Source organism: Crinia signifera, chromosome 6, assembly GCF_055691185.1.
Source record: "Crinia signifera chromosome 6, ASM5569118v1, whole genome shotgun sequence".
NCBI classification, from domain to species: Eukaryota; Metazoa; Chordata; class Amphibia; order Anura; family Myobatrachidae; genus Crinia; species Crinia signifera.
Genome location: NC_139222.1, coordinates 90,334,517 through 90,350,556, shown reverse-complemented (window position 1 = coordinate 90,350,556; position 16,040 = coordinate 90,334,517). Strand labels below are relative to the sequence as shown.

General features: G+C 42.5%; 1 protein-coding gene across 4 annotated transcripts in view; it reads right to left on the bottom strand.

The window, feature by feature from the left end:
- SULF2 (sulfatase 2) overlaps positions 1-16,040 on the bottom strand; it is a 306,266-nt gene that overhangs the window by 143,295 nt on the left and 146,931 nt on the right. For 3 of the 4 annotated variants that reach the window (XM_083146425.1, XM_083146420.1, XM_083146424.1), the window contains exon 3: positions 6,871-6,933. The exons of the other annotated variant lie outside the window; for it this stretch is intronic. The gene's annotated coding sequence lies outside the window, so the exon portion shown is untranslated. The remainder of the gene's footprint in view (positions 1-6,870; positions 6,934-16,040) is intronic. 4 annotated transcript variants of the gene reach the window in all.

Sequence of the window (16,040 nt, the reverse complement as noted above, 5' to 3'; positions counted from 1 at the left end):
GTGCACATGGTTTTGCCCATTTTGAGAACAAATTTGTACTGCGATCAGGTCTGAATAAGGGCCAAAAAACCTCCTTCTCCTTTAGGGCCTGATTCTGGTTCATTCGCAAAAGCAAATGATCTCTAATGGACAAAACCATGTGCACTGCAGGTGGGGCAGATGTAACATGTGCAGAGAGTTAGATTTGGGTGGGGTTTTTAACTTCAAACAGATATCTATATTGAAGTGTAAAAATAAAGCAGCCAGTATTTACTCTGTACAGAAACAAAATAACTCACCCAAATCTGACTCTATGCACGTTAAATCAGCCCCACCTGCAGTGCACATGGTTTTGTCCATTAGAGAGAGAATTTGCTTTGTAAGTGAACCAGAATAAGGACCCTTAGTTCATCAACTAATTATTTACATTACAATCTCATTCTTACAATCCACAATGCCAAGCCACGTCACACGCCCTCCAATTTAACCACTCAATCTACAATCACTTACAATTCTCATTGATCCACTTTGGGGGACACTGCTAACCATTTATCCCAGAGATACTGTGGAGATTACAGCTTATATTACAGATGAGCTCAACAGTACTATAGTACATTGTGATGTAAGATAAGAAGAGTGTATAAATATGTGTAACATTTGCACTAGACAGGAACATGTTGAACATCTCAATACCCACAGAAAATTTGGACAGACTTCAATAAGCTGTTACATTCTTCTAATACCTATTTAGCATCAAAAAGACAGGTCCTGGCCCCCATATGTACCAAGCATGATGAAAAGACCACCTGGGACCAATGTGTGCAATAGATTCTATCTAAGTGATCAACAATTTATAATATGGACCTTGTGCCTGATTCCGCTTTGTTGGCAAAGAAAAAAGTATGAAACTGGGCAAAACCATGCTGCATTTCAGATGGGGCAGATGTAACATGTGCACACCATTTTGCAGGTCTCCATATACTGGTTGTTGTCTAGTGTCACATCTTTGCTGTTTCTCTGTTGCTCCCCAATCACCCAAATCTCTCTATGACCCTTCTTCTTCTCTGTACCTTCCTATCCCTGGCCTGCTGGTTGCCGGGTCATTCATTAGTCATTAGTCACAGTCTCTGAATGACGACTGAAGGTGCTGGGGCCTGTGATAGGGAAGGTGTAATATGATTGGCCTTCCAGACAAACACTAGATAATATTGAGGTGAAAAATAGTGCTTAATGTTCTAAAAACTTGTTCTCAGACATGAGCTCTTAGAGGTAACAGAAGTTGAAGACATTTTCCCTGGTATTGTAAGAACAAGTAAAAGGAATATGGGAAAATCTGGTTCTATTGGCAAACACCATCATTGAGTAAACAAACAATAGCTGCACCAGGTCACTCAGAGATGTTAGAATATAGATCTAGTTGACAAGAAAACAAGTTTCGTGTCTCCAGACTACATTTTTTTGAGGTCATAAATTTGGCATCCCCCTTCAGTAATCAGGCTGAGCATAAACATGTTTTGGCATTTAATACTCTATTCTCCTCTAGTAGCCGGCAGAAAATACAATATTACACCATCAACATGACCGTCTGCGGCTTTCCATGGATATTGTCTGCAGTGTAATCAAATACTTTTAGTTGCTCGCAATCTAAAGTCTATTAGCTGTGTTTATGTCTTGGCTTCTCCCACAGAAGGAATGTTACCATTCACTCTTCAATCAAGATAAGAGAATAGCCGTGAGATGAAGAATACTTTGATGAAAATTTAACCTGTTCAGGGGCAAATTTATCATTTTAGAGATATAGAATAAAGAAAAAATGTTTTATTACTTTTTATTGAACAGATAATAAAGAACGGTACTTATATGTTAGTTGGGCGCCCACTAAGCTATTTGCTTAGTTTTCCGCGTACGCTCGCCGCGCTTCGGGCTCGGTGGCTCGCCACACTTTAAAAAATCAACTCCGCGCCGACATGGATAGTGGGGGTATGAGCGTACTAACTATAGTGGGCGCCCAACTAACATATAAGTACCTAAAGAACAATTAAAAAAAATGTGAAATGTGGAATATTTTCAAGATCCGTTTTTCTGTATAATGGTGCAGATTCAGAGCGGATCGCCCAGCCCTGAATTTGCAGCGGCCAGAGTCCAGTTAAGATGCTAGAGTGAAATCCCGCCTAGCGAATTAATGTGCCCGCTGTGCCGGACAAATGTGCATGCCTCCGTTTTTTTCTTAGCACTCCAACTAAATGGCCAGTTACCTCCCCCAGACGCTTACTTCCTGCCAAACAAGCAGCCCATGAGCATATTTATGCTTGTGCCATCAGGTCTGTATTATCCTCAATGTCCAACTCCATCCAATGTTATATCAGCTATAACCTTTTGACAAACTTTTGCTTTTTTCGGTAGTGTTTCCACCTTAGAGTTAGGTCTTCCATTTTTTATGGGTGTTTTTGCCCATTGGAATTAATGTTGCTGTAATTACCACTTTGAATTCTCATATTTATTTTCTCACCATATTTGAAAAGGATCCATATGTTTTACTATGGAAACATTAAGAAAATGGAAGGCAATCCTATAGTACAATTTGTGATATTTGATTGAATGAGTGTAGTGAGAACTTATCCTATTGCAAATATCTACTCCCCCCCAATAAACTTGTTGTTTCGGGAGTCAGCAAACAGCCTTGTTAGTTGGGTTTACTCCTTTAATTTTCTGTTCCATCTGGAGACAATGTCTTGCAGTTCTATTTCTGCATATGTAAGGCTCATACAGATGTGTCCTCTTAGATCTTTAATTGAGCTGTAGCACGCTACGAAGTGTATGCTGTGAAAAGATGGCCCTCACTCTTATAGGCTGCTGTTCAGCAAATGAGAACACTGAAAGTTTTGATTGTCTTTGTCACTTTCTCATAGAGCCAATCAGAGCATAGCTTTTACCCCTGCAGCAGCAGCCAGCTATGAAAACACACACATACCTGTCACAGTGCCACACTCACCATGATGGCATGAGCACTGGCAAAACAAAATACATATAGAATATATACTGACACAAAAATACCCACAAGAACAAGCGAGGGCCAAATCGGCATGAGAGGAGTTAAGAATCCTGTTTGTTTTTTCTATGAAGGTCAAGTGACAAGCTTGTCACTGGGGCAGAACTGGTTAGGGTTTTCTGCCTGTCATGGGGGCTAGTCAATCCCAGTCAGGGGAGGTTACTTTGAGTATGAGTTTATAAAGAAGCCCTCAGAGGCAAAAGGTTTCTTGGGAATATTCCTTTCCTTTGTTTTTCTTACTTGTCACTACTTTGTGTTTGTGCCGGATCGGGGGAACACTGCATTTTTTGTGGCTTTTAGGACATATATACTCATTATGAGGCATCTATCCTCAATTCATTTATCCTGCTCGATGTGAGGGGACCTGGTCATTGGTTGTGCGGTTAACATCCGGTCTGGTCCAAGAGGTGCTAGGTGAACCCCCGCGACGATAGATGCATCAATTGAGGAAGAGGTTTTAGTAGTCCTCTAAGGGTAAACCAAGCTAGAGCAGGAATGCAGCGTCTCCTGGCCACCTTTCCCTCATTAGGTCAATTACCAATTTGAATTAAAAGCGATTACCTTTTTAAGTCAAGCCTTAATGTGTCGGTGTCAATTATTTTACACCTACCTGTACATAAGTTTTACATGGTGGGAATCGAATGTTGTTAATCTTAGTGTTGGTTGTAGTTAAAGGTTATGCGTTAGGGATTCAAGGTTGAATGTTTTATAGAAATTAACTATTGGAGCTCTTAGCGCTAAGGGGGTATTTAATCCCGGGTCACAACTGCTGGAGCGTCACGTCAGGCATGACCCTGGCCCATTCTCGGCCCGCTCGACTAAGATTCGGCAGACGGGATTCATTCTACCACCTGCAGAGCCCCGAAAAGGGGGCATGTCTGCGAGAAACGGCTGTGGATCGTTGAGATACGGCCCTGAGCTCGACAATCGACAATCCACGGCCGTTCTCGATGGAACGGGTCCGTTCTGCCGAGATGCCTGTTCAATGCTCTCTGGAAAGACAGAATTGAATAGGCACCCGCCGGTATTTCCCCCGTCGGAAATAGCGGCGGGGCATTGAATACGCCCTAAATGTCCCCAAATGTAGATATTTACTATATACATTGAATTGAATAGACACTATAAAAATAATCTGGTAGTTAAATATATTAACCATTCCAAAGCATACCTAGAGTACATAACTTTAGTTTATTGAACAAAATTTTAATAGTATTATGCTGAAAAATATACATCACTTTACTGTTGCCAATTATTATTGAATATTTGTAATGTGTTCCAATCAAATCTACAGAAATTATTAATTTGATTTCTGTAAATAGTGTATACATCCTTTGTTTATGATCTTTTAAGGGCACCGGTAGAGGGAACATCCAATCCTTTGTTGCTAGTATTGATTATATTGACTGATTAAGTTCTAAATATATATTCAAACTTCAAATACTTTTGCAATTAAAACTAACCTTTCTTTTTTAAATCAAAGTAAACACCATAAAGGTAAAATACATTAGGAGAAAAATTTACGAATGAACATAGTACAGTACCGCTGCACCAGAACAGTTCACCATTTCCCCAAGAAATTGCACGCTATTCCTCCTCTCTTCTGAGAGGCCTTGGTCATTTAGAAATGCGCTAATGACTGCGGAGAGAAATAAGAGGCTCCCTGCACATGGAAAGATCACTTCTAATCCTGAGTATACACTAGACAATCACCGTTGCCGCCAATATCGGCGGCAGCAGCAGCAGCAACCCAGTGGGGTGCCAGCATCAGCAAGTGGAAACACTCTCCAATGCAGGCAGATGACAAGCGATGGTGGGGGAAGCAACTTGGGGCCATGCTGCATTCTGCAGTATAAAGGAGCTACTGACAGTATTGCTTAGCTGCTTGGCAGTTCTTTTTTTTTTTTTATTAAGAAAAATGCACACAGCTCTTGCTGCGACTGGGCTGGTGTTAATAAATAATTCCTATGCCTTTTGTTTTAGCTGGCTTCAGTCACAAGGACTATTTCAGGTGTTGCAAGGAGGGACCATGGCGCGCCTCATAGGCGTGTGCCCGAAAGTAGGGGATGTGGCTCACCACGTAAGGGGGCCTGGTCTATAATTGTGACATCAGTGAGGCCACGCCCCCGTGAGGCCATGCTCTGTGAGCCTCTAGCCATGCCCCCAGCTCCTCTGACTGAGCATCTATTCAGCGCTGGTCAGCAATTTACAGGGGGGACACTGCTGGCCACGGGAGGGATGCGGGAACGTCCCCGGAAACCAAGGATTTGGGACAGTTGGGAGGTATGCAATGACATTACACAGAGTTTTCCTCAAATTCTATGGATGCTGCTACTCTAAGTCTCCAAATGCATAGAGCTAAATAAATGACATAAAAGCAGTGTTCAGCATTGCAGAGCTGGGTGTTGTCATATCCCAGCACGTGCCTCTGCCAGCCTGTAGTCTTTTATTCAAGTAATATATGTTGCTGGTTGCACTCAAGGGTATAATGGCAATATTTATATACAATGGGGTCGATCCTATTAGTTGCAATTAATTTGCCAATGCGAATCATGACAGCAGCGATCGCACTTTATGGAGGCCGGAAATTGAAGAAAAGTGTGTTTTTTCAGTGAGCAATTTCAATGAATTGAGGCTGAAACCGTCTGAAGTTCACAAAAATCGGGTGCCATTGTCGGCCTTTAAACGCTGTTGGAAAGGCACCTCACACCCTATGCAGATAATATGATCAACTCCAATGTGGTTTTCGCATCAGTTTTTAAAGGGAGCAGTACAATGTGCTATTTATTTCCTGAACTCTGCAAAGCAAAAGGTAACAAAATCTATAGACATTATGCCAGCAAGAGACATTCTCATGTAAAATATGTTACCCTTTTCGGTCCAGTGTTTAAGGGACACAGCCATCAATATTTCACATTCACATAATAACCAGAAACCCTCTCTCACCCAATATAATAATTATGCCTATGTGGAAATGTGTCCTGGTGCTGGGAAAGCAGGTTTGCTCTCAGCACCTAGAATACAGCAGCTGCGGCAGAGGAACGATTCCGGGAACATATATTCACAGCACCGAACTTGCGATGGAGTCAGTTAGTACCGCAGAATCTCGGGAAGGATGGTTGTCATCTGCTTCCTTCTAGATCCATGTGTCCATGTCCAGTTGGTATACCAGGACTGCCTGTTACTCATATGGGATGAAGGTGAGAGTGCAGGTGTAGTAAGACCACACCTGCAATACAGCAGGCCCTGCACCCTTCTCACACCCACATCCCATTACATCATGATGTTCATCACCTCAGGAGGTTTTAGAACTTTTTCCAATTTGTATTTCAGTTTATTTTCTAAAAACTGCTTTGCATGCTTACAGTTGTACCACACCTTGTTCCATTATTGGTATTTGTATTTATTTGATCGTGTACTCATGTTTATGCCCTCCATACCCACATCCTTTCACTAAATCACTGGGGGCGTGGCCTAATTTGGGGCGTGGCCTATACTCGCGGCTCTCCCGTGAGGCCACGCCCCCATTTTGCAGCTATGGGGGCATGACCCAGAGGCTCTGTGAGCCTCTAGCCATGCCCCCAGCCCCCTGGCTGCGGGAATAGACGCTGTGCGCATGCGCACAGCGTTTATTCCCCGATGCTTTGCAGCTGACAGCGGGGACTCCCAACAGCCCCCCCACACCGCGGGACACTGCCGCCCACGGGTGGGACAGCGGGACAGGCCCTGGCAATCGGGACTGTCCCGATAAAATCGGGACTGTTGGGAAGTATGTACATGATAAATATGTAAATAGCTGTACACAATGCACTGGTCTCATTAAATGTGTAATAATCAAACAGTACCTCGTCATGAACACCTTCTTCAAATTCCTGTGCAATCGTCAACAAGGTGACCAGGAGTTACACCTGTGATAACAGAGGAAAGCTAAATATTACCGACTGGCAGATGCTTTCAGAAATTCTCAAACATCCACCTCTCAAAACAGCAACATTTGTACGTAATAATAAACATTATCAAGCATGAAAAGAGGAGTTTCATAAACATGAGAGGAGCTACACGTGAGGAGAGGCTTCATAACAATATACATTTGTATATACGAGTAGGTGCATCACAACACAGGGTATACTGTATGAGAGAACTCTCATAAAATAACATACATGAGAGGAGAGGCCTCATCACAGAACATATGTAGGAGGGGGGCTCATCACACAACATACATGTTAGAGTGGGCATCATCACAGAACATTCATGAGAGGAGGAGCATCATAACGCAACATACTGGAGATAAGGGGCCTCATAACGCAACATACATGAGGAGGAAGAGCATACAAAACAACATACAAATTAAAAAAACATGTATATTTTTGTTTAGACAATTAAATTAATTGCATTCATTTATTTACAGTATATGATACTTCCTCGTTATAAAACATGATTGTTGCTATGGGAGACTTTTCAACATTATCTATGGTCTGATAAATATTTTCCTGTATATGAACATGTATGAAACAGTAGGGACTTGTGCTGCATATTGCTCAATACTCATTACAGTTACCTGTATTCTACTGTATTCAATACAGAATACTTACTTACACACAAGGCCATAAACCAAACTGCACCAACGTACATCTCTTCTCTTATCTCAAATTATCTTCCAACCCAACCTCTTTGATCCTCACAAGATCTACGTATCTCAACCACTCCCATTCCTGATTGCAGGAATGCTCTCCCATGCACAAGACTCTCCTCTAGTCTCCAAATCTAAAAGCGTTCCCTGAAAACTCACCTCTTCAGACAAGCCTATCAAATTCCAGAACCAGCCACATACCCTTCATATACCTTTCCTATCAATCACATCCCCACTGTACAGACCACACTTATCCTCTCTCTTTCTTTTTTACACTTTCCATTCTCCTGAACCCTGGCCAAACTGATAGGTCACCGAATCATACAGCACACCAGGAACCTTTGCATTCTGGTAGACTTCATGCAATAAAGGGTACTTGTTTAGTTTCACAGCGGCAGCGTCTCAGTCGCAGCAGCGTCTGTGTCCCCTTGCGGAGCTCGCTTCGCTCGCCCACGCTTTGCTTGCCCGCGCTACAGGCTCGGTGGCTCGCTACGCTCGCCACGCTATCTAAAATCAACTCCATGCCAACGTGGATAGTGGGGGTATGAACCAATTCACGTTGGCATGGACTTTATTTTAGATAGTTTTCCGAGCGCCGAACCCGGAAGTAGCGGGCGGCCATGCTGCCGCCGTGAAACTAAACAAGGACCCAATAAAGAATATCTATGCTTGTGTATCAATGCTAATTTCCCTATGGATTGTAAGCTTGAGAGCAGGGCCCTAATACCTTCTGACTGTCTGTTAATACCCAGTTTGATGTATCACTGTCTCCTATTGTAAAGTGCAATGGAATATGCTGCGCTATGTAACAAACAGACTCCTATTCTCCCCTGCAGGGAACAAACAGCAGTGCTCGAGAGAGTCCTTAATCTGTACACAATGCACACTGACCGAATGTCCGCGTTTTCATGCGAGTGGATGTGTACGCTTACATATCATTTTGCATGCAGCCGAGTGGACGAAAAATATTTCCATGGTCGCTGACTATCAAATGATTTTTCGATTTTCCGTTCGCAAATAAGTCAGTCTGGAATGTCTTTTATTTGCCATGGATATGGCGGAATTCGGGGCAGGCGCTGACATGATGTGACGTCAGCAGCTCACCCCAAGCAGGCTTCGACACGCCGGTGTTTGCATGGGGACACACTGCGTTTTTCTGGGCGCACCCACCATTTTGGTGGAGATGCCCAGGAAACGTGTTACCATGTTCCAGCCTATTATCCACCACCATCCAACCCCAATCGGTGTGAAAGCCTCAACGAGTGTGATACTTGTCGAAGGTGTTTGCACAGCGGGTCTGCACATGCGTATTTTTGCCCATACGCAGACCTGAAACATTGGTCCCTGGACAGAATTCGCTCAAGACCGTGCGGACCTAAACCAGTGATTTTCAACTTTTTTACCTTGCGTCACACTAAATAAGATTTTAAAATTGCCAAGGCACAGCATGAGATCCCCACAGGGCAAAACACATTGCCGCCCCCCCCCCCCCCACAGGGGAAAAAAACCTATTGGCCCCCATATAAAAAAACAATCACACTGGTCCCCACAGGTAACAAAACTAAAATACATTGGCCCTTTACATGAAAAGAAGAGTCCAGTAAATAACAGTTAAACTGGTGGTGGCATCTCTAGATCTGGGGGCACAACTGTACAAAAAGAAAATCCATAGCACCCAATTTGCTGCTATGGTTTACAGCCATGTTCCTACGCATGCTGTGAGACTTGCTTTTTTTATGATAATAATTCTATCAGGAGGTTAATGTATATTTTGGAAGTTCCCTTTTTCCTGTAGAAGAATTTGTGTCATGCAGTATATCCCGTGCATGCAAGAAAAAGTCAAAAAGGTATCTCTAAATATAATTGAGCTACAGTTTAAGAGACAAACAATAATTGAACAACTCATCATTTTTTTTTCTGTCTACAGTGTCAATAGCAATCACAGGCACAAACACTGCTCTTGTCTACAAACTGGGTTATTAGGGGGTGTCTCCTAACCCCATTAAGCTGTCAAACACTTCAGTACTAAATGGCTTTAATGTAACTTACAGAACTTCCGATTATCTGATCTGATGGAGCTCCTGGGTAGTAAGGTCAGTCCCTGCATTCTTTTTCCTCGCTACACCAGATGCCATTATGTAAGTGCACACAGCTCCTGCCATTTGAGCTCTGTTCCTGTATAGGCCAATTACTTACACCTAAGTAGCTGCATTTAAATACATTTATACACTCCAGCAAACACCTGCACTGGATCCGCTGCCTGCCAAAACCTTTCTAGCCGATTGCACACTCAGGAGGTATAATTACTAGGTATAAGGGCTTGCACGCCATGAGTATTGGGTATGTACAAAGAACACTGACCCCCCCACTCTTGGGAAACCTGAAGGAGTAAAAAACAAATCTTTAATTACATACTAAACCTTTTTGTTTGCATTCTTGAAATACTCTATGTGCTTATTTAATAATGCTTCTTCTTAAAATAAGAAGAACAGTGGTAAGTATAATAGTCAGTATTGCACCTGCATTTTGTTGGGTATACATACAGTACATTGTTATTGGGTTTACAATTTTTTTTTAAACTAATGGAAATACAAAATAATTTTCTGCCAGGAGAATTGTGTTCTATACATTCAGGGAAATGATGCCCTAGGACCGGCACAGAAAGAGGGGGAGGCATGGCATGGCGAACTTGGCAAGAGAATGTAATGTAAAAAAAATGGGAATAACAGGGGCGAGAGTGTGTGATCACTTCATTGCTGCCTAACTAAACAATGCCTCTATTATTGGCATTGTGAGGGAGGGGACAAAACATTAACAATGGCACGATTCGGCATGAAGAGCGTCATCAGACTGCCTACTTCATCGGGCAGTGTTGGTTACTGTGGGAGATTGCGGGCAGGTGGCTTCTGACTGTTACACCAGTCCAGTCTTCCGGGAGGCCAGAAGCACCACCTGATTTTCCGGAACCTTCCGGCTGTTCTGGGAGCATAGGCACGTATGATCTGAATGAAGTGCAGAGAATAGATTGATTACTGGTACTTGCTGGCTGGCATGCACAATGTACTGTATAATGGACACTAGTTCAGTAGCATGGTCAGTAGCTCACTCAGCGCTGGCCATACCCCCACAGCGGCAAAATGGGAGCGTGACCTTGCGATAGTGGCGATCTCCACAAAGCAACACCCCACTTTATGGCAGCCACGCCCCTTTCTGGAAAACGCTTAACATATGAAAATGTTTTGCGGTATGGAGACAGTCTTATGTTATTTCACCGTGTATCTGAATTCTGAGAGAGCAGATAAGATTGGCAAGTGTCTAGCAAGTCTGGTATCCATGACTCTAGCATAAAAACACGATAAGTCGCATTTTGGGAATATTTCTTACAACTTCCGAATAGAACACAGTACTAGGGAACAAACAGCTGGATAGAATTTGGTTGGTGACAGAAGAGACAGGCATGTCACCCTTTGTATATGTACCTCACCTGAGAGCATATTATCGCTTTGCTAGTTTAGCGGTACAAGCGCCTATCGAGTTGTCCCTATGTTTTTAATGATTTATTCATGCCAAGATATTCTGTAGTGGCAGAAATGTTAATAGGAAGATGTTAAATTAGTTTCTTTAATAATTGAAAGCTTCCCAAGTGCTTACTGGAACATCAGTGAGCAAAGAAAATAATATGAATTCTATTACCTTTGTAGCTACTGTATGCTGTTACTATGTGATAGAGTAATCACTGATTTTCGTTGCTGTTTGGCATTGTGCATGTGCACTATGATCCAATGCATACGCAGTCTTTCGATAATCGGTCACTGTGCGAATTTGCACAGCACCAGTCAGGTCTGAATAACCCCCACAGACAGAAAACTGAACCTGTCCTATGGCAGTTTCAATAGTGTGCCTAAAGATGCACAGGTGGTAATTCAGCATCTATGAATGCAGAAAGTGGGCGTCTAAGTCTGTGCACATTCAGATGCACAGATGTACCCCCGGGAAGGGGTTTATCGTGACATTAGCATAAAGCAGATGTGACTCCACCCAAAAATATGACATTAGCACAAAGCAGATGTGACTGCACCAAAAAATGCAGACATGGTTGCGTCTGCTTTAGAAGATAGCTATACTTAAGGGCAACTGAAGAGCTTGGATTCACTACTTTTTGCTAACAAGAATTATCCATCTGTTGAATGCGTGGTATCATGTGTGTTCAAACAGACACAGGTGCCGCCCATTAATTTAATGGCAGACGCCACAACTGACATCATTACTACAGTAGGATTACCTTCCAGTTACCCAAGACACAGAACCACACAAAGGGGTAAATTTACTAAGATGGTTAGAGTTCTACTGAAGATGGGATCTTATTGATTGCTATGCTCAACATCCAACCTTAATAAAACTCCCATCTTAGTAAATGTACCCTAAAATGGTCAATACATGCCTAAAACAATCCCATGATACTCCCACAAGTCTGGTTAAGTGCATGGAAAGACAGATCCAATCAATCTGCATCTGCCTAGTTGCAAAATTCTAATCATTCAATCATGAGGCATACATTCAATGTACTGTACTGTATAAAAGCGTGTAGATATGGTCAAGATGTTCAGTTGTTCTACAGATCATATACCAGAACAGACAAAAGAATGCAATCGAAAGGACATTGACCGTAGAATGATTGTTGGTGCTAGCGGTGTTTTGGGTATCTCTGAAACTGCTGATCTCCTGGGTCCTTCACACAAAGGTCACAACTGATATGTGCCTTCTATTCAGCATGATTAAAATAAAACTGACAATATCAGGGCTTGGTTCAGACATACACGAATACATTCGTAACTGTGATCCCATATGCAGCTAATGTGGGAAAATATGTCCATGCTGTGGCCATCTGGAAAAGTATTGAGATGCCGATCGGTGGCTTTACAGATCCAAAAAACTGCATAGAAATACATGGCCTTTGTTATAGATCCTCATCATCAACTCAAGTACTCTATGGTCATGCAGAATGGCCACAGGACATTAGATGCCAGCGCCATCTTTACTGTGTACAGGATTGTAGTTGTTGGGCAGCGTGGAACACATCCTAGAGCTAGCCACAGTTCTGGATTTACATGGCTGCCCCCAGTGGTGATTCTACAACCATAGTATTAGGCTCTATAATGAACACAACATGACTATGGCATTGACGCCACTCCCCGTTACCTCTCCCAAACCGACCCTGACTGACAATCGCTATGCAAATATGCCTACTTGCCAAACATCATCACAAAGATACCTCAAACTTGCCTTATCTTTTAGATCGGATAGGAGGCTTAAAAAAAAAAAAAAAAAAAGCAGGTGTCAGTCCCGGAAAGAAAGACAAGTCTCCTGTGCCCCTCCACCCCCCCTGAAGCCATCCATGAAACTGGATGGTCCTGTGAGGCTTCTCCCCTGCTAATGGTAATATAGAATTGAATAGAAGGGGGCGGGACCCCGATGATGCAGTCATGAATCCACGCCACCCCCCACACCACCCACCTGTTGTGAGGCCATGCCCCATGTTTCCCCAATTTGGCTGCCCCCTTACACACAGGGCAGCTGGAGAGTGGGTAAGTATGAGTTAACTTGCCCAGTGCGACCATGACACATGGCCAGTCGGGCGATGATCAGTAAATGCCGTAAATATCAGCATTGTGTACATCAAATCTGACACTTTCATACAATTTCCTTATACAGTATATTGTACTAAGCTTCACCCTTCATGAAGAAATCACTTTCTAAAGGTTAGAAATAAAAGTATACAATCAATAGGATAGCTGTATTCCCTGCGCTCTTAAGTTAATAAATGATTAAACGTGGTGGGAAACTGTGAATGCTGGTCACAATGACCTAAAAATAAGGATTTAATGCTGAGCAGTCCAAATAATGAAGTAATTGATCTTCTAGAGTGGGCTTAAGAGACATGTATTATTAAAACAAGCCCAAAAGGAAAATAAGGAATTCAATCTAGACAACTTTGGAACATTGTAGTGAGGCAATGATTGGTGTGTCAGTGTTTGTTGTAGGATCAAATAAAGTTTTCTCTTTTTTTTTTTTTTTTTTTTGGTGAGGGGGGGGGGGATCTTAACACAATGCAAATATACAGTTTTTACATTTTTAGTGATACCCCTTTCACATCGCACTTTTAAAACGGTATATTGCCGTTTTTTTTCCCATTTTAAAACGTTTAAGGCTGCAATGTGAAAGTGCCAGAGTTGACTTACCGGTTAAAGTTAACTGGTATTTCAACACGGTTAAAAAGCAGAGTCCTACACGTTTTAAAGCCGTTTTTTAGGCATTGTGAATGGCTCTATTTCAATGGCTTGAAACGTGTCCCTTGGGGGTTAAACGGCTTGAATGTTTGAATGGTATTAAATGATTTTTAAAACGGTTTTCACCTGCAATGTGAAAGGTCTCAAGGCTCAGACCCGTTTTAAAGTCCCATTTAGGAATACCGTGTCATTACCCATTTCTGCAATGTAAAAACAGTATTACAGTTTATCAAACGAACCTCCCTTCTAAGATAAAACAACAACATTATAGTTTGGTAGGGCGGAAAAAGATACATGGGAGAAAGGTGAAACCATTCTACAGTAAGGATGTAACACATAATAATGAAAGAGGGCAGATATTCAATTCCCCCCTATACATTTTATATGCGTGGCTGGGCCAGGAGCTGCATATTCTGGCAGTTCTGTAGGTCATTCTGAGTAAGCTGAGTGCAGATGGCCAAGGTCTGTGAGCACCGCAATTGATAGTCCCGACAGTGATCTGATGCTGCACCGTCCAATGCATCTTTTGTCAACAGATGACTCCAAAAGCAATACAATATTTTCTTATGAAAGATGACCATATCTGAACCAGGTAGAAATAATAGAATTTCTATATACACAGTTCATGCCCTAGACTGTTTACACTACAACGTGGAGACTTTCAGGAAATAAGTCTAAGGAAAACATGTGGATGGTTTCCGGAGCTACATTGCCTTTCCCTGCTCGACAACACACGTATTTCTTATCTGACACAAGAATGTTATATTAGGAAACTGGAAGAAAAGCCGCCAGAATGTATTGTATAACCATTGCATAATACGGTCTCCTTTGCACAGACATGTTCTTAAATCCTCATGTAAATCTATAAAAATATTTGTTAACTCAATCAATATCGTTCATGCTTTGTTAGCATTAAAATGCTTTAGAAATGAGTGCTAGCCTTCTGCTCTGATGCCTTGGGGCCATTAATTCCTCTTACTGACATACAGACACCTTGAGCTCGCAGTTGTCAGATTCTCATAGACCAGGGAATATGACAACATAACTAATCCGGTGTCAAGGAAAATGAGTCCTTTTTGTAAAAGGTAAGCAGACAGACCTTTTCTTGACATTGACGTCGAGCCTGATTCATATTTGTAAGTAAAGAAAATTCTTAAGCAATTGGGCAAAACCATGTTGCACAGCAGGGGGGCTAATGTAATGTGCAGAGATATTTTGTTTTGGGGGAGTCTTATTTTTTCTGTGCAGGGTAATTACTGGCTATTTTTGCATGTAGTCCACAAATGTTAGGCAGCTTTATTTTGACTCTACATCACATGTAGTGCAGCATGGCTTTGCCAATGATTTGATAATCTATTTGCTTTACTTGCAAACATAATTCAGGCCTTTAAGGTGTACATCAGTCACTCAGTACTAGAACCTCAAAAAGAATAGTAATGGAGTGACAGGGATATCACCTTATTCACCCACAGAGCGGGGCGGGGGGGGGGGATGAGGGGTCGGCCAGCTGGTGGCAGGCAGCGGGGTCCATCCAAGCAGCGGCTGGGTGGCTGCTGAAGCTTGTAGCGGCATTTTGCCAGGTGGTGGGATACGGCTGCTGAATATTTTTAAATCAACGGCCGGCCGGCCAGCCATTTCAAAATATTCAGCAGCCGCATCCCGCAGGCCGGCAAAATGCAGCTACAAGCTCCAGCCGCCACCGCTCAGACGGTCCCCTCTGCCCGCCATCACCACCAGCTCGCCGCACCCAGCTGCCCTCCTCCCGCCACCGCAGCAGCTCTTCGAGAGAACTACATGCAATAAATTGCATGCGATTTATTGCATGTAAAAATGGCACATCAAGTGCCAGATCGCATGTGAGCCTCAAGGGGAGGCTAATATCTAAATATCAGGTGTTGATGCTCCTATCTCTGTTTCCAATATCGTATCAATTTAACTGGTGAACGCGGTTAGACTGCATATTGGAAAAACCCACAAAATGGCTTTCTCCACTCTGTGAATGTGTGTGTGGTCAGATGAATTTATTTTTTCTCCCTTAAAATTCTCACTTAGAAGAGAATGTGCAAATGTAATGTGGCATTCATATGAAAAATAAAAA